This window comes from Thamnophis elegans, chromosome 8, assembly GCF_009769535.1.
Source record: "Thamnophis elegans isolate rThaEle1 chromosome 8, rThaEle1.pri, whole genome shotgun sequence".
Lineage (NCBI taxonomy): Eukaryota > Metazoa > Chordata > Lepidosauria > Squamata > Colubridae > Thamnophis > Thamnophis elegans.
Genome location: NC_045548.1, coordinates 30,432,908 through 30,456,896, shown reverse-complemented (window position 1 = coordinate 30,456,896; position 23,989 = coordinate 30,432,908). Strand labels below are relative to the sequence as shown.

The following is a 23,989-nucleotide window of genomic DNA, read 5'->3' as shown; positions in this document are numbered from 1 at the left end:
AGCAACTGATGAATAACAGCTGTAAATCAGAAATAAAAAAGCCTTACTCATTTCATAGAAAAAGAAAAAGAATTAGTACTTTCATAGGTGCCAAACTATCTGCAGGGGACATGGATAATGTCTGTGAATCCCAAAATAGCAACATCTGGAAAATTGCAGGTGAGAATGTCACAATCTCATGAGGTTACACAAGAATCAGGTCATCAGGGTCTCACAAGATTTAACTGTTTCACCAGATACCCACCATATTTTTTTAAAAAAATATATTTTTGGACAACCTAATGACTGTGTGATTACGTTGTCATTTAAAATACTGTTAACTTCTCCCAGTGACATTTTTTGGTACAACGAAGTGGTACCTGTTGGGAGTTGCTAATATCTTGATTCCATCCATGAAATCACTTGAAACAAGCACCATTTGTTTCAAGTATTCTGAATTTCATTGTATGAATTTCTACAGTCCTGAACACAGTACTTTGAAAGCTAATATATTCTTTGTAGTAGCAGGATAAAATCTGTAATTGCTTACCCCCACAAATAATTCCACATCCTACAAGCAGTTGGTATCATGTAACATTTAGATGTACGTAATTAATTAGATGTAGCCATAAGAGAGTGGCAGGAATTTGGAAAGCACAGGAGTGACTTGCATGAGAAATATTTAAAGTGCTTGTTTTAAAATGGGTGGACTGCCACCTCTGCTCCAGGAAGACATAGGGGCCACAGTAAATATTCCTGACTAACCCTGCACAATATGGTATATGAAGAAGGAAAAGACTACTAGATAAAAGAGAAAAAGAACCAAATTTGGGGCCTGAACTGCTGTAGAAGTATTGAAGGGTCATTACAGGGACAAATTATATAGAATTTAATATGATAAACTGATTTGTTCCTCAGCTAGCCTTTGCTTTCAGTAGCATGAAGGAGGTACAATATGCATTAGTACTGTAACTCAGAGTTGTGGTTTTATTGGTATAAGCCCTATCCTCAATTTCAGCTTGACACAATGATTAACTGTGACTACTTTCATAGTCTATAGATTTGTTCTGTTCTGGTATACATAAGATGACTTTGTTCCAGCTTCTTACTATATCAATTTTATTTATTTGATGCTAAATACATGTGCAGTGCATTTCCACATCCAGCTTAAAGCATTTTGTGTGTAAGTTAGTTGGATCAAAAATTTTCTGGAGGTGAAGAACTAAACCGTAGTAAGACTTTTGCTAGCTAAATAATAAAATATTAAAAGTTGGGAAAGGCTTAACAATACTGTCTTAATTATTATGTTACTCAGTAGTTCTATTAATCTCATACCAATTCCCGTAGCTTGAATATTTCTGATAGAATTCTTCTTATCTTATTTGGCAGTCTTTTTCATGAACCTAGAAAAAAGCTTTGTCCTTCATTAAAAATAATAATGTCGAGTCAGTGCTATTTTGTTGTAAACCCACATTCTGCTTTCAGTGGGATACTATAGAGATTACACTAGAGAGAAATGGAAAGGAAGAAAGTCTAAAGATTATTATGTGAAGATGGGAAGTTTTTTTTAAAAAAATGTGTAAGTTGTTACTACATAGCAGCCATGGATTTGCTAAGAAAAACAATTTCTAGTTCACCTACTAAAAATTAAGAAAATTGCATATCTAAAATTATTGAACTGGTTTTTTAGCTTCAACAAGCTAGATATAGTAATGCAGCACTATTTTAAAATTTAGATGAATGTACCAAATAAGGTAACATGTTGAAATTTATAGTTTACACATGATAATGGCATACATTAGATTGATGAATCTAAGCATCTAAAATTTATTGTATCACATTTATCTTGATGAACAATAGTAAAATACGCCAAAGCTGATTATTATCGATGGAATGATATCTATTCAAAGAACTATTTTCTATAACTTTTGAACTAATCTAGCCAAGAAAAACCAGCTTCAACAAAATTAGCAACGTGGCTTCCCATTTCACCTGCAGTTGATTCTATGGGTCCTTGTGTCATGTGCTTGTACTATAAATGTAGATGATAAAAAAAACACATAATCTTAATTCCATCCACTTTTCTTGCAGTGGAAAATGTGTATTGGAACCTGGCACTAGATTGTGCTATAAAAATGGCTGATGTTTTTTGTTCATTAATGTGTGCCTCCAAACAGCCATTGTCCTTGGAAAAGAATGCAATGCAATAGTGGCTTTTAAATGAAAGGAGTTTTAACACAAGCTTAGCAGGGGCCAGTTTGTTTTTAGTTTCTCAGGATTTTTTTCCCCTCCGCTCTCTAAATTTATTCCCAACAGATGGTCTAGAGTTCAAAATGTTTTGTGTATATCGCTTCACTCAGTGATAGGTGCAGGTTTATCTGTGATTTAGTGAAACACTGAACTGAGCTGACTATAGAATTCCTGTGAAGGCCAAATAAAACTGGGGTTAGATACAAGAGCTATGAAAATAGTTTAGATATTATCATAAGATGATAACCATCGTCAAATTATTGCAGTCAAATTTTGATGATGTTAATGCAGCTCGTGGTTACTTAATTAATTATTCTAGCAAGGACATGTGAAAGGAGCTTTTAAAAGTCAAAATTGTAGCTGCATGTTCAGAGCCCTGGCTTGTGACATGCATTGTGCATTTTTGGGAGAAATGAACAAAACTTCATGATAAAAAAGACTGTATAGTATAAAAGAAAATGCTGTACAATTTCAACTGCTTTGGCTTAAATAGAAGTGTAAATGTGTGTGTATTCCCATCTGTTGGGAATAAATGTAACACTTATCCAATACTGACTAAAACGTCTGAAAGAATAGGGAATGTAGCTGTTTATCATTTATGGTAAAGAAAAGATATAATTACTTTTCAAAAGTTAGAAAATGCAGAAAATGATAATTTAAAACTATTCAGTAAAGTGATACAGTGCAACAAAAGTTCATGTAAAGACCAGTTATACAAGTAAAATACAATAGGTTGGTTTTGGAGAAATGTGCACTAAATTAGAGGTAAGCAATATTTGGCCTCCATATATTATTGAATTGCAATTCCCATTATCCCTTACCATTATTAATGCAAGTTAGGCCTAATAGGAGCTGCATGAGATTAAAAACATTCTTTAACTCAGTGGTTTTATGTTAATAATAGAACTTAGGGCTTTTACTGAAACTTCTGTTTTGAAAGTACCGAAGAGCATACAAAAAACAACAACCCACAGCTGTTTAGATTTATCAAATACTTGGTTCATTTGTAAGCCCACAGTTTTCAATGTTATATTTGGCTATTCTACAGGCCAAGAAGAAAAATTAGAAAAATGCATATTATAGAAAACAGAGCTTAAGTTTACACACTACACTAATTTATAATGTTTGTTTGATCTTAGTGTTTTAGAGTTGAAAACTTCTTTTTAAATCTGTGTATGATCCCAAGAAACCATGAGATTGCTAAGCAAACTATGGCTTAGTACAATGAGTAGACTGAAAGTACCTGTCATGTCAGTTTTATTGCTGTATTGCATTTTTATGTAAATTTGATATAAAATCTAAGATCCATTCTGGGTTTGCCAAAAAAAACAATTGGTGTGGCATTTCAAATGTGCTGCCATTTACAATACTATTGCTATTAAGCTGCCACTCATTAGATTGGAAGTTGTTTGCATTTGATTTTAAGACTGACACTACAAAAACTTGCAGTTATTCCTAACAAAAGAGATTGAAATCAAGAGTGTTGACCACAGTATTGCCTTAATAATTATTGATAAATAACATAAAGACTGGGAACTTTCCACTGAAGCAGATTAAATGTGAAGAATATATTCTTAAGGGGAAAAGGCCAGGAGTGTTTCTTTAAGTAAAAGAAAGAATTGTATTTGACAATGCTTGATCCCTGGGATGTTTGGGGGGGGGGGGGGGGAGGGAAGAACTGCCTTTGTTTTTCAGTCCCTGAAATTCAGCTACAACTGCACATTAGGTCAAGCCAATCTTTTGACCTTTTTTTAAAGAAAACCTATATGAATTTCAATTAATCTCAGTCATCTGAAGTGAAATGGTTTCACATAATAAATAGCCTTATTTTGCTAGAAGTCACAAGGTTGACTAAAGTCTGGCCTAGTTGCTATACAAATGAATAATCAAGTTGAGTTTGCATGTTGAACATCCTTGCTGTTAATTCAGGGGCAATGACCTTGTGTCCTTGAGATGTTTTAGATTAAAACTGACACTAATGCCAGCTGACATTAAGCGACAAGCAACAGTAAAGAATTATGGGAACTGGAACATCAGTTTGCCGACTTCCGCTGTAACAAATATCGTTGTGTGACTTAATATCAAGATGATTTCTTCAATCTGTGATGCAGGAGATTTAAAACAGTTAAATAGTGAGGTTTGCAGATCATGAGTCTGCTCAAAACCTCTTAATTTACTGGGGTATAGAAACTGAATTTAAATAGCGGGGGGAGTATGTGTGTGTGAGAGTGAAGCTTCTTCTAAGTCTCACTCAATTCCTGGCGACAACATGGAGAGTTCTATATAGTTTAATTGGCAATGCTAGATAAATTATTTGCTACTGTCTCCTTCCGTGATGAATGTTTCAGGCTTGCATTTTTTTGTGGTCTCCTAGCCAAAATCAACCACATCCAAACTTGTTTGACTTTTTCAAGTTTAGCCCAGGATGGTTTGGTGCTGCCTCTACTGGGGACAGACTTATCAGTGATGTGCTATTTTTCCTCGCAGTCCGTTTCCATTTCCCCCAATAGTTAACATGTAGTTTGGTATGAAAGACATACTTTAGGAAAAATATTTCTTCTTTGTACTTTTTTTTCTTTTTAAATCATATTTTAAAATTTTAATGCTTAAGAAAAGAATGCTTCAGATTCCTTCCACTGCTACTTTCCACCCCTGGAGACTGAAGGATTTTACAGCTATATTAGTCTTTCATAAGGTAATTCTTTCCTGAAAAGGAAACTTCCTGGTCTAGAGTGTGTGAACTCAACCTGTCTTTGATTGGCCTATTCAAATGTAATCACTCCCAGTGGGTAGGTGGTTCATTAGTCCATGAATATTTATAGCTCTTTGTAAAATACACTACATCAGACTTGTCACAGTTACATTCTCATAATACCAAGAAGTATGTAAAATGATTAAATAGCTTGGCTGTGTCGACGTAGACAATTGAAATATTTTTCTCCCTACAGGGACAGTTGTAATCAGGTATAAAGTAACCCTTCTTTTCTTCAAAGGCTCTAAATATTGTTTAGATGTTATGTCATTTAATTTCACTATACTTTGAAAAAATTCAGTGTCACATGTCACTTTGTAATCTGGATAATATGCAATAAGTAATTGCACAGATAGCAGTCATTTTGATCTGAGTGAATATAGTATGTGTGCTTTTGTAAAAATCACTGTGCTGTACAGTAAAAGGAAACTTTTGTTTATGCTATTATATTTTTAGCCTAATTTTCAAGGGAGGAAAATGTTTTCCATTATGGCTGAAATGAATTAACTTTTATGCATCATATTGAGAGGAAATATGAGACACTCATTACAGCGATTTTTACATTTTATAATGGCTTATAGGTTTTCTTCTTAAAAATGTTTGCAAAAAAAGTCGAAATATTTTGCGGAATATTCTGAACTAATCAAAATAGTTCAGTGGAATATTCAGAAAGAAAGAATTAAGTCCACAAAATTCAGCCAGACTTTGCTACTCAAACTGTATTCCTCAACTTAGTAATAAAAGTTTCTATTAGAATCAGAAATCAGAAATTGGTTAACTATGTACTGTCTTCAAGTCATAATTTATATCCAGCATTCTCAACTTCTTTGCTTTCTAATTCATTCATAGTTGGGAATATCAATTATGTTTCAGTATTTATTTTAAAATATTCGATAGGATAAATATGTAAGGAGGACTCAGGTGAAGTATTTTGTTTATTTCAATTTTTTAAAAACCTAAAATTTCTCCAGTGCACTGCTCAGAGAGCCCAAATGCTGGGTTAACACAGCCTATCTGCCCTTGGACTGAGTGATGTTTTTCTTGACCACGCCTCCCTTTGCCTGCACATGCCCAATTCGAAAACTCAGTCCGCCCGAGTTAGGGCTGTTTTGGGAGAGCTCCAGTCTAAGAGCAGAAAGGCTGGAAAAAGTTTCCCAATTTGGACCACGTTTAAATTCTCAGATAGAGGAAATCACGCTTCTACATCAGGTCTGTCTATTTGCCTCCAGTGAGGCTTCCGTCGCTTTAAGAGAAGGGCTGCCGGGTTTTCCCTGCTGTTGCTAATTGCAAGCACTGCAGGGGGTTGAAAAGGCTTGCACAGCGGGGGCTGGCTAGCAAGGGAGCAATTAGTGGGATAAACCAAGTTCCCTGTTGGAACAGGGGCGTCCCAGGGGGAGGAAAAGTCCAGCAAGGCTCTGAGAAGGCTCTAAAGCAGGTGAGCCGGATTGCTAGGATTCCCTCGCCTGCTCCATTTTGCCCGGCAACAGCAGCGACGGCTGGAGCCTTCGCGCGCCTTTCAGGGCTGGAAAGAGCGGGAAGCGGCTGCGTGCGCACCCCCCGCCATTTTGGATCGCTCCGACTCACTGGGCAGAGCGGCAGAGCTCAGAGCGTGCGAGGAACAAGGCAGCAAGAAGAGCCCAGCCAGCCAACGGAGCCTCAGCGAGCCCTCAACGACTGCAGAACGCCGCGGGGAGGCTGGGGGCTAGTCTGGGAAGCCAGCTAGTCTCTCCCTCCGGAAAATAAGCTAAGTCTCGGGGGAACCGAGGGCGGTGGGAGGAAGGAAATCCGACCCCAAGGCGGCCCTTCCCTCCTGGAGATTCTGCCAGCGCTTTTGGACTGCAAAGGCCAGCGCGTGCCCATCCCAACTCCAGCTATCTTCCAGGCCTCGTGGGGACCTGAAATGGCTGAGGAATGCAGGGAGGCCTTAGGGGATCAGGTGGGGCCCTCCAGCAAGCGCTGCAAGCTGGATCCCTCTGTAAATAAAGGCAAAGGGCACAAAGGCTCACTTGAAAGGTCTTCTCCAAGAGCCACAGTGGATCCCAGGGAGGTTTCAAGGCCCCTTCAGCCAGAACCTAGCCCAGACCGTCGCAGCAGGGAGTCAGCTTCCCCTGATCGTGAGGCCCAATCCCCTGGGGACAGTGAATTCTTGTCTGGGGATAACTATGCATCCAGGGATCCATCTCCTGAAGCATCTTGGGGGTACCCCGACTCCCCTAGCTCCTCCATCGGAGAGGAACGAGATTCTGTCCAGAATTCCCCCTTTGGGAAGGGTGGATCCAGCTCAGGCAGGCCTAGCCAGCGCAGGACCAGTAAGCAAAAGAAAAAAAGGGGGGAAAGTCCTGCTCTCTCGGATGAAATGAGGGAGGTAATTGCCTTAGCCATCTCCCAAGGGATAGCTGAAGGCATTAAGCGCAAGGGCTCTCGCAAGGGCAAGGCCCCAAAGGAGAAACGCAAACCTAGGGCCTCCACCTCTAAGGAGCCTGTATCCTCCTCCCCATCTTCAAGCCCCTCTCACTCTGGGTTATCAAGTTCTGAGCAGGAAGAAGGGGAGATTTTCGCCCTTTCCGAAGACGAAAACCCCACCCCTGACAAGCCAAAATTCTCTGGCCTATTTCAACCATCATTATTCAAGTCTATCTTGCACAAAGCCATGACGGCCACAGAGTTAGGCCCCACCTCCAGGCCTGAGGCCTCTCAGGCTTCCACTTCCAAGGATCTTAAGCATGGGTTGTTCAAAGAGACAGTAGAAACTCCCGAGGTTATTCCTGTGCCAGACCTATTTATGGATGTGGTACGGCGCCAGTGGCTACAGCCAGGCACCCTGACCAACCCCAGTGGGGGGGATAGAACTCTATATGCAGTAGAAGATAAAATGGAGGAAATCCTCAAATTCCCAGAAGTAGATGCCCCAGTCGTGTCTCTGACTTCCAATTCCAACCTGCCAGCTGAGCTCCTAGAGGGACTTAAGGCAGAAGATAAGAGGTCAGAAAAGGCATGTCAGAAAACACACATGGCGTCTGCCTGGGCCATCAAGGCATCCACCTCTGCCTCCTTTTTTATTAGGGCCACCCTATTCTGGCTGCGCCAACTCAGGTCCAGACCCCTGCCCAGGAAATCTAGGTGGCGCCATGAGCTAACCAAGATTATTACCGCTGTCGAGTATTCGGCGGATGCCACATTGACAGCAGCAAAATTCTCTTCCAGAGCTCTAGCTTCCAATATCACCTCCCGCCGCCTCCTATGGCTCAGGCACTGGCAGGCCGAAATGAAGGCTAAATGGAAGCTGGCATCGGCCCCATTTAAATGGGGCTTTCTGTTTGGAGAGGCCCTGGACAAGTTTGTCACCGAAACCAAGGACAAACGCAAGATCCTTCCGGCAACCTTTAAAAGGGGTGACCGGAAAGGGGCGGGGTCCTTTCGTAAGAGACCCTACAGGAGCCAGGAAACAGGGCAATCTTCTCACCCTTCCTCCTATCAGAGGCCCTTTCAGGCAGGGGGGGATAGGCACCAAGACAGATCCTTCGGGGCTCGTGCCAACCAATCCCAGTCTTCCTTTCGGAGACCATTCCGAGGAGGAGGAAACAACAGTGGTGGATCCCGGCCCTTTCGTAAGGGAAAGTGACGGTCACAGGGATCCCCCCCATCGGGGGTCGGCTAGGGCTGTATGCCGACAGGTGGGAGGAGATAACATCGGACAAGTGGGTCCTCAACACCATTCGCAAGGGCCTTCTCCTGGACTTCCTATCCTTTCCCCAAAGAAAGTTTATCCACTGCCCTACCCCCAGGAACCCAGAAAAGAGGGAACGCATGAGGGCAGAAATCTGCCATCTCCTAGAGATAGAGGCGATAGAGCCAGTCCCCAGGGATCAGCAGGGGAGAGGCTTCTATTCGATCCTCTTCCTAGTGCCCAAAAGTTCAGGGGGGTGGAGGGCCATCTTGGACCTCAAGAGCCTAAATCAGCATCTGGCTTACAAGAGGTTCAAGATGCAGTCACTCCACTCCATCCTGGGCTGTGTGAGGGAGGGGGACCTATTGACATCAATAGATCTCAAAGAGGCCTACCTGCATGTCCCCATCCATGTGGCCCACAGGCGGTTCCTGAGGTTCTACGCGGAAGGGAAGCATTTCCAGTACAGGGCTCTTCCCTTCGGGCTATCATCTGCGCCCAGAACATTCACCAAAATTCTGGCAGTGCTAGCGGCTCATCTCCGCAACCATCCGGTTCGTCTGGAATGTTATTTAGACGACATAATCATTCACTCTCTCACCACCAAGCAGGCACACCGCGATGTTTCTCTAACTGTGCAGACCCTGCAGTACCATGGCTTCTCTGTCAACATGGAGAAGAGCCAGCTCCGACCATCCACCTGTATACAGCACCTGGGTGCGGTCATCAACTCCACCTCCTGCCAGGTATTTCTTTCGCCAGACCGGCTGTCGAACCTGAGACGCAGAGTGAAGCACTGCAGCCTTGCCAGGTCGGTACCCATCATTCAGCTGTCCCAGCTCCTAGGGATAATGATCTCGTGCCTGGGGGTGGTTCCCTGGGCTCGCCTTCACGCCAGGGAGCTGCAGTGGTTTCTGCTGCCAGTGCAGAGGGCCAGGAACAGCAACTCACTCAGGCGGGTTCGGCTCCCACGAAAGGTGATCCGGTCTCTGGCATGGTGGAGGTCCAAGGCAGTCAGGAAGGGCTGCCTGTTCAAGGAGCCGGAGAGACTAGTTGTCACCACGGATGCCAGCCTCCTGGGGTGGGGTGCCCACTGTCAGGGCCACCTAGCCCAAGGCCGATGGACTCAGAGGGAGGCCGCCCACAGCATCAATTGGCTGGAACTGAGGGCAGCTCGCCTAGCGCTGAGAAAGTTCGCATCTCTAGTAAGAGGGGCTCATGTACTGTTGATGACAGACAATGTGGCGACAAAAGCGCACATAAACCGGCAAGGGGGCACTCGATCAAAGGCCCTCATGCTCGAGGCAGAAGCGCTGGGCAGGTGGGCGGAACGTCATCTGGCTTCTCTCAGTGCAGATCACATCTCCGGCGTAAGCAACCGGGAAGCAGACTGGCTGAGCCGCCAACGCATCGACCACTCGGAGTGGCGCCTGCACCCGGACCTGTTCCAGCAGATCGTGAGGAGGTTCGGCAAGCCACAGGTAGACCTGTTTGCCACACACAACAACACACAGCTCCCACGCTTCTTCAGTCGCTACCACTCGCCCCAGGCGGAGGGAACAAATGCTCTGAGGTCAGCGTGGCCTCAGGGACTTCTGTATGCCTTCCCTCCACTTCCGCTCATCCCTCAAGTGGTGAACAAGCTCCTGACCGAAAAGGCAGACCTCATTCTGGTGGCTCCCTTCTGGCCCAGAAGGCCCTGGTACGCAGACCTGGTCAGCCTCTCAGTTCAAAGACCTTGGAGAATCCCCCGGGACAAGATTGCCCTCAGCCAGGGGGCCATCATCCATCCGGAGCCCCAGTGGCTGCAGCTAGCCGTTTGGCACTTGAAGGGGAGCTCCTGAGAAAGCAAAAATTCTCTGACCAGGTCATTCGAACAATCCAAGCGTCCAGGAAGCCCTCTACGACTAGAATCTACGATGCCACCTGGGCCGCCTTCTCACGGTGGTGCAAGACTAGGAACATAGAGGCCTCCTCAGCCTCGATCCCCCAGACCCTAGACTTTTTGCAAGAGGGTCTGGATAAGGGCCTTGCAATCAGCACCCTCAGACGCCAGGTTGCAGCGTTGTCTACCATCCTGGCAAAGGGCTCCTCTCGCTCGCTGAGTCAGCTCCCCCAGATCAAGAGCTTTCTCAAGGGAGCAGCGAACATCAGCCCTCCAACTGTTCACCGGTATCTGTCATGGGATCTTCCATTTGTGCTTAAGGCCCTGACCAAAGCCCCATTTGAGCCTTTAAAAAAGACCAGTCTGCGCTACCTCACCATCAAAACCGCTTTCCTGGTGGCCATTACATCCGCTCGCAGGGTAGCCGAGCTTGCTGCGCTCTCTGTCAGGGAGGATTTGTGCGTAGTTCACCCGGACAGAGTAATATTGAGACTTGATCCGTCATTTGCTCCGAAAATTAACTCCCTGTTTCACAGGACTCAAGAACTTATTTTGCCCAACTTCTGTCCCCATCCTTCTCACCCTAAGGAGCGTGAGTGGCACAAGCTGGACGTGAGACGGGCCGTGCGCACGTATGTAAAGAGAACAAAGGACTACCGCCGGTCAGAGGCTTTCTTTGTCTCCTTCCTCCCTGCGTCCCTGGGCCGCAAGGTCTCCTCTCACACTGTGGGACGTTGGCTACGTGCTTGCATCAAACTGGCATATGAGCACCAGGGCAAGACGGCTCCGAGACGAATCACTGCTCACTCCACCAGGAGTGCTGCAACGTCTGCAGCCTGGGCAACCCAGGCCTCTATCCTAGACATTTGTAGAGCGGCCACCTGGGCTTCCCCCACTGCCTTTATTAGAAACTATAAGATTGACACCTTTGCCTCAGCCGAAGCCTCCTTTGGCAGAAGAGTATTACAAAGAGTGGCTGAAATGCCAGAGGCTTCGGCGCTTCCCCACCCTGGGACTCAATAGCTTGGGCATGTCCCAGCATTTGGGCTCTCTGAGCAGTGCACTGGAGAAAGACCGTTGGCTTACCTGAACGGTCGTTCTCGGGGCACTGCGAAGAGAGCCCAAACCCACCCGGGTGTTAGTATTGAACGATGTGGCTGTATTGACTGTAATTGATTACAGGACGGTTCCTTCGTTTTCGAATTGAGCATGTGCAGGCAAAGGGAGGCGTGGTCAAGAAAAACATCACTCAGTCCAAGGGCAGATAGGCTGTGTTAACCCAGCATTTGGGCTCTCTTCGCAGTGCCCCGAGAACGACCGTTCAGGTAAGCCAACGGTCTTTCTAACTTAAATCATTTATTCTATGTTTGCAATTATTCCACAAACCAATTTAGAGAGTCGCATTCACTGCACATAAATATGTTCCCATTTCAACTTCTCATATTTTTGTAACAATTTTACTACTTATTACATAGTGGGAAGTAGTTTCTGCGAGTATCAGGGGTGGGTTCCTGCCAGGTTCCACAAATCTACAGTGCCGCTTAGAACCGGTTCCAGCTCCCTCCCCCCCGCCCATCCACACAACATCAAGATGAAGAGTGAGAGGAGGGATTCTGGGAGTTGAAGTCCACAAGTTTTAAAGCTGTCAAGTTTGAACACCCCTGGAGTTTTTTTTCTAAAGGGTTAATGGTGCAAGGGTCTTGTAACTTGACTTGCGTCTTCAAATGCCAGAGTTTCTGAGCCAACATTTTGGTTACTAAGCAAGAGTGTTGTGAAATGAGTTTCACCACATTTTACAAGTTGGCCACGCCCAGCCAGTCACATGGCTGGCAAGCCACTCCCACCCGATCACATGGCCAGCAAGCCACTCCCACTCAATCACATCGGACCCGGATTGTTGGGGGCAATATGCTGACTCTCTGTAAACCGCTTAGAGAGGGCTGAAAGCCCTATGAAGCGGTATATAAGTATTGCTATTGCTATCGCCAGCAAGCCACTCCCACAAAGCAGGCCACACCTGCAGAAGAGGGTCTAAATTTTTTTGAAACCTACCACTGGTGCGTATGTATATACGTTATGTGTGTTCATCAAAAAGAATATAAGCTTCCCTTTTCTTAATGATCAGTTTAGTATCTCTACACAATGAAGTACTAGTTTTAAAGTAGAAAAATGTTATCACCATTGAGGATTGTATTTCCCACAGCAACTGCAAATACGAATGCTAATTAGTGAAACCAGTTGAAGGATAAGGTAATATAATAACCATTATATTCTTTAAAAATAAATAGAATTTCTGATAAATTAGTAGATGGACAGTGGGATTTGAATTTGTAGTCTAAAACACAAGTATACCTGAAGGTCAGTTCACTTTCTAGGGAATTAATGATGTCATCAATCCAATATACCACTGGTCCCCATCCTTTCCACCTTGGTAAACCAACGTGGGGTGGGGGTGAGTTGCAGGCATGCACACACATGCACAGCTTCATTGGTGTGGGCGCAGACGCTCTCCACTTGCCAAATGGAGCTTCGTGTGGGAGTTCAAGAGCCCACTGGTTGTATGAGTGGAGCTTCATTTGTGTGCATGCTTGCCTAGTTTTGAACAGACTAGGTCCTAATAGTAGGCTGCGGCCCAAGGATTGGGGACACTTGCAGTACACTATAGTTATTCTAAGTTGCACTTTAAAGTCAGTTCCAGAACTCACTACCCACAAAATATCTTCTTATATTGTAGCTGTTTCTGCCAAAGGACATTTGTATTATGAAAACCATTAGTTTAATCATGCCTTTATTCACATAGGTAATTAGTGATTTTTTTTAAAAAAAACTTATTCAACAACTTATTGTTAGGTGCTCTATTCTCTTGAAACTAGAAGTTGTCCTTACATCACATTATTTTTCTGATATTATCTGATCTAGAGTTGAAAATAAATTACTGCTATTTTTAACAGCCAGATCCCTCTCTTTCCCTTCCTCCTAATCCAATTCTAACTCCTTCATGGATAACCCTAATGATGGAAGCACTTTAACGTAAGATTGTTTTGTATTTTTCTGACGTTTAGAAGCAATTATAATAATGTGTTGAGCAGTAGCCCAAGAATCTTGAACTTTCCATAAGACTGAGGACAGTCCTGGCCACATTCAGCCTTTTTCACTAATTACATTATCTTAATTAAATTATCAGTGAAAGGAGCTCTAGGGTCCATCTTTTGACTTGAAAGTATAGAAATTAAAATCCAACCTGCTAGAGAGGATGAAGTTCAAAAAACTGAAAGGAAATTTTACCCTATACTAATGGCTCTTCAAAGTTCTTTTCCAAAATCAGTCAGAGAAATTGGGAAGATGATTTCTCTGAATTATTCTTCTCCAGATTATTAAGGACAACATACTGTTAATTTACAAAGGCACAATTTTCTTTAAATGGATTTGAAATGGGGGACCCACAATGGTAGAAGATTTTATTTTATTTAATCACAGAAATAGTATGGAAAGTTACATCCTTTCAGCCCACAAAAGCCTTAGTCGGGTATGGCAACAAGATATCCCATTATTTTACTCAGTAGTAAAATTCAAAACTGCTAAAATAGGCCAATTATAAAATATACATTCTTATTTGCTGTGCAATTAAGCAGAGGAAATCACTTAGCTAAGCAGATATATTATTTGAAATAAAGTATTTCCAGACTATAAGATAAGAGAACTTGACTTAATAGAGAAATGTTTGTTTATTCTGTGCCACTTCAAATTTAGAGGTTTATTTCAGTCCAAAACGAGCATAAGGTAGCCCCTAAAACTTTAGGATCATGAATTCTCTGAAACATGCAAACTTATGTGAATGGTTAAATATGTAGCACAAAAGTCTACAATTGTTCTAGGACTAAAATCTACAAAGAACCATCTAATAGATTAATATTATAATTCATATGTATGCATGTATGTATGTGTATATGTATGTTTTCATAGATTTTCACGGGTACAGGTATGCAGGTGTCACCGTATTCGGGTCTTATCCCATGTAAGATTGAGAATATCTTGGTGACATTTCGACGAGGTCCCACTCGCAATCTTCAGGCTGATGCCTTCGGCTTCGTGCTTGTGCAAGCAAGGCGTGATTGGATCTGCCGTCTTTCTATAAATATTGGGGGGGGAGTGCTGGCTTTGTTGCTGTAAGCGGGTTGGTTGGCTGTGTTGTAACATCCTGATTAGTTGATAGAGTTGATGTTTGCAGATTAGTTGGCTGTTTCATAACATCCTAAGGGCTGAGGTACTGGCTGTGTGCCTATTGTTCTTTTATGTTGTAACAACCTGGGTAATGGGGTGTGTGATGACATCCTGAGCTCTATTGTAGTGATATCCTGAGTCCTGTGCTGCAACCTCCTGGGGGGTTGGCTGCGTTGTAACATCCTGAGCCTTTGTGTTATAACCTCCTGAGTTCTATGTTGTAATGTCTTGAGCACATGGCTGTGGTGTAACATCCTGGGCTTCGGTTTGGCTCCGAGTTTGCGGTCTGGCCATGTGTTCATGGCGTGTGTCAGTTTGTTTTGTGTGGGGATCAGAGGGGGGTGCAGCATTTGGTGATGCCACCGTGGTTTGGCTTCTGGATGGTGGTTGCATTTGGTCTATGGGATGGGTTTGAGTTTGGTGATGGTGATTGGTAGTTGCATCCTGTGTTGTTCTGGGTCCGGTGTTGACTTTCGTGGCTGGGACTTGTTTGTTGACTAGGGCTAATTTTCAGATGTCTGGTAAGCGGGAGGTATCGTCACATTTATCCATGTTGTGGGGGTGTTTCTCTATTTCAATGGCTTCCATAATTATTCTCTTGTTGAGGTGTTCAGTTTCGGAGATTAATTTGGTTCTTTCAAAATCAATTTCATGTCCTGTTGCTTCAAGGTGCTGGAAGAGGGAGGAAGTTTTTCCTTCTTTTCTGACTGTGTTCTTGTGTTCTGCGATGCATGCATTTAGTCTCCTATTAGTTTGTCCAGTGTATGCGGCTGGGCAGATTTTGCATGATATTTCATAGACTCCTTGGTTTTCTAGCTGGATCTTGTCTTTGGGGTTTCTTAAGATGTTGGCTATTTTTTGGTCAGTGGCGAAGGCTGTCTTGATATTGTGTTTGTGGAGAATTTTGCTGATTTTATCTGTGGTGCCTTTGATGTAAGGGAGGAGGGTGATGCCGTTGTCTTGTTCTGTGTCTCGGTTCTTGGGGGTGGGGTGTCTCCTTTTGGATCAACTCCGTAGCCAAGACCCTCATCTCCAGAACCAAATGACAACAAAGACCACCTGAAAAGTGAATCACACACTCTTAACAAACCTATTAATTTCCAACTGATTGCAAAGAAACACAATTACCAACCTAATCACCCTCACCAGACTCAAACCCAAACCCATCCCATAGACCAAATGCAACCACCATCCAGAAGCCAAACCATGGTGGCATCACCAACTGCTGCACCCACCTCTGACCCCCACACAAAATAAACTGACACACGCCCTGAACACATGGCTAGTCTGCAAACTCAGAGCCAAACCAAAGCCCGGGATGTTACACCACAGCCATCTGCTCAAGACATTACATCACAGAACTCAGGCGGTTACAACACAAAGGCTCAGGGTGTTACAACGCAGCCAACTCTCAGGCGGTTGCAGCACAGGACTCAGGATATCACTACAATAGAGCTCAGGATGTCATCACACACCCCATTACCCAGGTTGTTACAACACTAAAGAACAATAGGCACACAGCCAGTACCTCAGCCATACAGGATGTTACGAAACAGCCAACTAATCTGCAAACATCAACTCCATCAACTAATCAAGATGTTACAACACAGCCAACCAATCCGCTTACAGCAACAAAGCCACCACTACATACACACACACACACACACACACACCAATATTTATAGAAAGACAGCAGCTCCGATCATACCTTGCTCACACAAGCACGAAGCCGAAGGCACCAGCCTGAAGATGGCAAGTGGGACCTTGTCGAAACGTCGCCAAGATATTCTGAATCTTACACAGGAAAAGACCTGAATACAACAAGACCAGAATACAATATATCCCTGAAAATAAGACCTCCCCTGATGATAAGCCCAATCGGGCTTTTGAGCGCATGCACTAAAATAAGCCCTTCCCCGAAAATAAGCTCTCTCTGAAAATATTGCAACACAGCAGCAGCCATGAGGTGACCACCCTCTCTGCCTCCTGCACCTCAAAAATAATAAGACCTCCCTGAAAATAAGGCCAAGTGCTTATTTCAGGGGTCAAAAGAAAATAAGAACCTGTCTTATTTTTGGGGAAACAGTAATCCGTGACGTCCTGCCCCTGGCCTTCACAATGCAACGGTCACTGCCTTATGGACGTTGACATTTACGAAGATCAAGTCCAAGTCCGTCTGTGTGTGTGTGTGTGTGTGTGTGTGTGTGTGTGTATCTCTCTATATATATATGTATGTGTTTGTGTGTGTGTTGTATTTGTGCTGATAAATACAAATGTAACAAAGGCAACAGTAAAAATATTGGATTTCTGTCTGGATGGTCTTTTGTGATGAGCCGATAGACAGAGAAAGGAAGCAGTATGCCTCCTCCCATATTTGGGCATACCAGGGGTTGTGACACTAAATACATATATGCATATTTACATATTTACATATTTACATATTTACATATATACACATATACACATACATACATACACACACACAAATATATATAGACAATATATATATATATATATTAGACAATATATATATATATACAACATATATATATATGTTGTATTTGTGTTGATAAATAAATAAAGGGAGACTAGTATAGATCTATTTCAAGCTATTTAGCTCTCATCAGCTAGCTATACCCTTACTGGGATTTGAACCTGGGCTATATTACATATTAGGCAGACGTCTTAGCCATTAGGCCACAGGCTGTGATCTGTTATCAGCCAAGCCAGGGTGAAAGGTATCTATTAGATATTACAACCCCCCGGTATGCCCAAATATGGGAGGAAGATCACTACTTCCATTCTCTGTCCTTCGGCTCGTCACAAGAGACCATCCAGGCAGAAACCCAATATTTTTACTGTTGCCTTTTTGTTATATTTGTTGTATTTGTGCTGATAATTAAATAAAGGGAGAGTAGTATAGATCTATTTCAAGCTATTTAGCTCTCATCAGCTAGATATATATATATATATATATATATATATATATATATATATATATATATATATATATATATATATATATATATATATATATACACACACACACACACACACACACACACACACAAACACCATATATTAAAGGGGGAAAAGGAAATAAAGGAAAATTAATAAAATATTATTGTATTGCTATCAATAAAAATAAGGTAAAGGTAAATGTTTCCTCTATCCAGTTGTGTCTGACTCGAGGGGGCAGCATTGTACAAAGACACTTCCATGGACTCATGACCAGCATGACTATATGCCAAGGCACACAAACCCTGTTGCATTCCCACTGAAGTGGTCCCTATTTATCTATTTGAATTTGCAAGGTTTCGAACTACAAGGTTTGCAGGACCTGGGCAAATAACAGGAGCTCACACTGTCACACTACATTTGGGTCTTGAACCCAGGTTGCCAGCTTTCCAGCTAACAAGCTCAGCACTTCTAACTGTTGAGCCATCGGGCCAATATCAACAATAATAAATAACTGTAATAAGTGTGTTGGGTTCCATCCCAAAACAATTGGAGCACCACTTGAACATGATCAGTACTGACAAATTCACAATCAGCCAATTGCAAAAGGCAGTTTTACTTGGAAAAGCTTACATTCTGCAATGATATCTGTAACACCATCAAACATCCACATCTGCCTTGACCCAATAGGTGGACAAAAATGCCAAATCCAGTCTGAGCATTAGCTGATTGTGTAACAAACCATAATAATAATAATTTATTAAACTTACATGCCTCCCTATTCACAATGAGTCTGGGCAATTCACAAGCATTGAACAAAGAACTGAGAATAAAATAAATAAAAGATAAAAATGAAAGATAGCAAGTGTGATGAAGTGAGGGGCATCTCTCTAGCAAAAGCCAAAAGCCTTGAGTGATACCATACCCTAGCATTTTGTTCTCCAAAAGGAGTGTTTATCAAGAGGTATTTATAACTGTATTGGGCAAAATTCTCTGAATTTATAAAGACTTCCTTCATGAGTGAGTGACATCAGCCTCCTTAGAAGCATGTTTGTATTATAGAGCAGGAGCAATAGAAATATCATTAAGATTCATCCCAGTCCTGAAATCGGGGGTGGGGGTAATTTAGCTGCAGTTTTGAGAGAAGTGATGTTAACACATTGGGGTGGGGGGAGTATATTACTTTTGTTGACAACCATTTGTTAAAGCAAGGCATTTTCAGAATAGAACCTGTGTATAATGGCATTCCCATTTGTATCCTTTATTGTAATACTTGGTGCAAGTCTATAGCTAGTAACAGTCTCTTCCTGGCAGCTATGAAGGAGCAAGATTCCATTGTTCATGAGAGAGTGGTGCTCGGTGTAAAAACCTGGGATGTGGTAGGCAAGATGAATCATGCTTAAAAGCAGTGCTTGCGGTGCTGTCATTTAGAACAGGAACACTGAAGCTTTAAACGAAAGTGAAAGACAGGATAAACGCCCCCTTTTAAAAGTGGAGAAATTCTTAAACTGCCTAAAACAATAAATCTTCACCATTGATGACTTTGCTGAGGGCAAGACAATTTGGCAGAGGACTCCTTTCCCTTGAGATGAGAAGCATAGGATTGTTTTAAAAATGTAAATAGAGTTACAGGAAGGCAGAATCTGACAGAGCGCTAGGGGGGGGGGGGGAAACTTCTGAACTGGAAGAGCAATTCAACAGCAGAACCAGTTTCCAAGAGAGGAACTGGGCTTCCCTGCACAAGAAATGTGCAAGTGAAAGTAAGATTGTCCTCTGTCTTTGATTCCTGCAGTGACCAGGGCGTGAGACTTCAATCTTCATCCAAGGGTTTTATGATTCTGGAATTTTTAAAGGATATTAAAACATTATTATTATATATTATATGAATAGCATGTGCCAAAACAGCCTCAGTCTGCTCAAATGTATCTATCAAACTACACTATCAGTAGTCTGATCAGCAGGCAAGCTAGGGATGATAGGAATTATCATCTAATGCGTCTGGAGAGTGCTTGGTTTAGGAAGAAACTATAAACACTGTGAAGAAAAAGGCTGAGCCTAACTATATTCTTAGAATAGACTTCTATATTTTGAAATTAAATCTTTTTTACATATATTTCTAAATAACTCCGATATAGTATTCTGTCCAAAACTATTAGGGCATGTACACATCAACTCTTTCTACAGTAGAACCCTTGTTGGTTTTTGCTACTTTGCCACATTCCAAGCAGGGATTGGAGAGTGCAAATGATGTGGAGGGATTGGAGAGTGCAAATGTTGTGACATGAAGGGGCCTCCTTTTGCATGTTTTATGCTTGACCTTTTCTGTTGCCCTTTTCTGATAAATACCACCTTTGGCCATATTATCTTATATATGTCTGTTCAAAAGAAAACCCCTTGAGTTCACTGGGAAATATTTCAGACTTCACTATATAGAAGGTTGCAGACTTAAATTCATTGTGCATAGATTACAATGTTAATTTGGGTAATTGTTTTTTTTCTTAATAAAATTATTACCTGTCTTCATGCTATGGGAAAATGCCTATTTATATATACGGAGAGCCTAAAAGAGGGAAACGTGAGTTCTTGTCATAACGAGAAGTGGAAGATAGCTTGGTGACTTTAGGTAATCATTTTCTCTCAATCTAAATATTTCTGAACTACAAGTTCCATCGTTTCCTTGCAATATAATCCAGCAATATAAGAGAGCCACAGCCCATTCTGCTCTAAGGCATTAGGCAAAATAGATCCCCAGCATAATCTGTGGGCAGAGACCAGCAACATCGGTAGAGTTACAAGTTATTATTTTCACCTAATATTTCAGTTTACTGCTTAGAAGGAACTTAATCTCTTTTACTGGGAACTAATTTTCTTTTCAACAACAGATCATCATATGGGTAAATAAGTGCATTTATGTCACAGAAGGTCTCTGTCATTTGTTTCTTTCCCCGTTCTCTATAGTTGTACATTGTACCATATAGTGAAATGCTGTACCATTAGATATTAAGAGTACATTTTGCTTTGTTTTGAGTTTGCCAAGGTGAAAGGTGATGGTGCAGGAAAATGGGACTGTATATTTGCTGTGGCAGAGACAATAAGAACTCACTCCCATGCTCAGTTATAATTCATGACTGTACTGGTGGGAAGTCCTTATCCCTCTGTGGAGTTAATGCATCTCTACTGTAGCCTGCTGAGAGCACCCTGCCTTCCCTCCCACCATCTGTGCCTTCACTTGCATGCCGTTGCCGATTCTCTTTACGGTGAGATCTCTTGGTGTTAAAACTGTCAAACTATTTCTACTTGGCAGAAGTGGCTTGATGATCTATATCAATGTTAAATTGTTGTCTAAATGGAAAAGGGCTGGAAGAAAGATTTATTACGGGCCAATTGTACCAATGAGCTTTTATGCCTCTTTTCACACTGATTCTCTGACTTTGGCAGTCTCTAATTTGCTTTGTTGGGGGGGGGGGGTTATGCCAAAGATACAGCAGTAAATGGAGATATATCTCCTTTTTACTAGTATGCAGACTATAGGTGTTTGTGCGCACACGCGTGCATTATGTAAGCATTTAGCCAGCGTTTGCCTGAAGTGCAGCAAATGGAAGCATATTTACCCACCCATTGCCTAATTTGCACAGGCAAGTATCTCTGCTTTCCCGTGTTTATTTGCTCCTGCAACTGAAGCAAACCACTCAGTGGCAGAGAATTAATTGCCTCCATGTTTCCCAAGGCAGGGGAGTCACATGCACAAAGATTATAAGTAAACCGAGCTGTATCTAGACTAGACCCCATATGAAGATTTTTATAGGGTGAAAGGGCTGCCTGAAGAGACCTGAGATGTGACAACTGCCTTGATTGAAGCATAGGCGGGTCAGAATTGGACCACAGAGATTTGTGATAGCATTCTTATTACTATGACCCCTTGCTGCTGTTCCTGGTTGTATGACTACAATAAGATGGAAATAGATATATACCTTGCATCAATAGAACAAGATTTGTTTATGGATTTCACAGTGTAGGTTGTTGTCGTTTGTTGATAACACATCTTTAAAACATAAATCAAATCTAGACCTTAGATGCCTGTGAATAATTTTAACAGATGTGATGTCAGAAGAGGTTCGCTGTGCTGTGAACTGTGGCAGAAATGACTTTCACTTTGTGTATGTTTGTGAATGTGTTCTCTGACTCTTTTTATTTTTCATGGTTACTATCAAAATGATCTCTAGCTATTTGTCGTTCCGTGGTGTTTTGGTTTTTGCTTTTCATTTGTTGCGGTGGATCAAAATAGCTTACCTTAAAGAAGGTTTTCTATTTGGGAGCAGTGCATTTTGCTAGCACTTAAACTGCAGCATATTGATTGTTTCCCAGCTACCTAGCATATTATCATAGGAGACCTGTGCATAATATAATACAATTTTGGGAAAAGTATCAGCACCATTGGAGAGTGCAGGTGATTTTACCCGATAAGCTACACTCTACTATTCTTAACTGTTTTTCTTTGATGGATCTTTAAAAAAATCTCAGGCTGTGTTCTGTGCCACTGGAGCACTCATCGGGGGGGGGGGGGGTTTGTTTGTTTGTTTGTTTTAAGGAGCAGAGTTATCTGCTTTGCAGTTTGCGGCTTTGCTGTTCCACGAATCTGATTAAGAAAATATGAAACTTCCAAGAGACTTTTTAAGTTTTATGTCCAATCTAGACCTTGCTTTTCATCTGCTCCAGGGAAACTTTATATCACACTGCAAACAGTTTTTTTAATCCCCTCATCCTGTCTAATGAGAAGAGCATCATGCTAAAGTTCCACACCTCTCAAATAGATACGCCGAGAGCGACTTGAGCAGTGCACAGGTTTACTTAGGTGAAATATCACTTTGAGATGACATGGCTGAGTAGCCAGGTTGAAATCTGACCTGGTATTTTATTAATTTTGCACCGAGATAAATCCTGAAATTCTGACAAACTCCATGACAGGTGAAATTCCTTCTTGCAGGATCTGCTCAGCACGCGGCTGCTCATTTCATTCTGTTCTGAGGCAGGCAACAGGAGGGCAGCTTTATAATCAGCCCTCAAAGGACCCCAAGCCGCCCCAGAGTCCTGGGCTGATTGAATAACTCCTGGGCCTCTTCCCCTAGGCCTCCATCAGCAGGGGTCCTGTGGAAAGCAATCTCCTGCAGTCTGGCACAGAAGTGAGCTTTAAACTACTATTTTCTGCTCTCCAGAGGAGCCTGGAGTACTAAAAGATAGATGGACTGCAGATATTTTATGAGAAACTGTCAGAAGAAGAGCAGGATAAATGTTTTTCTTCTTCTTCTTCCTATCGTCTTTGAGTCATGGGCTACATTATAGTGCAGTTTCTCCCAATGTCTGGTACATTTAAAGGAAGAAATTAATTGGTTGGCTAACATTAATTTCTTTTCCTGAATCTCCCCTTGTTTTTCACTCCTTTTCTTTGTTTTATTTTACTTTTTTAATATTCACTCAGAGGCCTTCTGCTTAACCACAGTTGCAGAAAATCAGTACCATTTGTACTGAAATATTTATAATGACAGAATGAAAAATTGGATTCATTTTCTGGCTCGTAGCCAAACAGTCGGCAACTTTATGTAGCATTGTTTAGTATTTCTGTTCCTTCGTTTCATTGGGCTGTCTTCAAGCACATGCACACACGAAAGAAACTTCACAGGAATACTTCCAAAAACACAAGTCTGTCTTTCCCTCCCACCTTTACTCTCAGCAGTGAGAAGACAAGCTCTGCATAGCCCTTGAACTATCTATAGCACAGTATGGGCAATTGGAAAGAGAGAGAGAGAGAGAGTAGGAGAAGGTGGAAGAAGTAAAGCAGATTATGGAATATTGCATGTAGAAGTCTTTTTTCAACAGGAAGCACCATACAGAGTAGTTGCAGAAGATCAACTCTGCTGGGGTACCCGAGAGGCAGTGGGTAGCCCCACATCTTTGGCTATGATATGGATAAGTCAGGGATTGATATGATATGACTAATATACACAGAGTTGCAGGTTTCATAAAGGGCCTTCCAGTTGTTCTTCTAAATAAAACTTTATAGAAAATTAGCTGGCTGCTTTTTAAAAGTAGTGAAGTCTCTTTCATCCAAAGGGATCCGATGTTTAAGTAATAATGAACAGTAGCCCAAAATGAGCAGCAAAAACCCAACCCTGTATAATTAGCAAATAAAAAAAACAAATTACTGCTATAAATCAAACAATAGAAACCCTACAATTGCTCTTCATACAATATTTTATCAGAGGCTAGCTTTTTTTTAACC

At 42.2% G+C, this 23,989-nt stretch overlaps 1 protein-coding gene across 5 annotated transcripts in view; it reads left to right on the top strand.

The window, feature by feature from the left end:
• Nucleotides 1-23,989, top strand: part of ZNF521 (zinc finger protein 521) — a 343,353-nt gene that overhangs the window by 301,597 nt on the left and 17,767 nt on the right. The window lies entirely within an intron of this gene.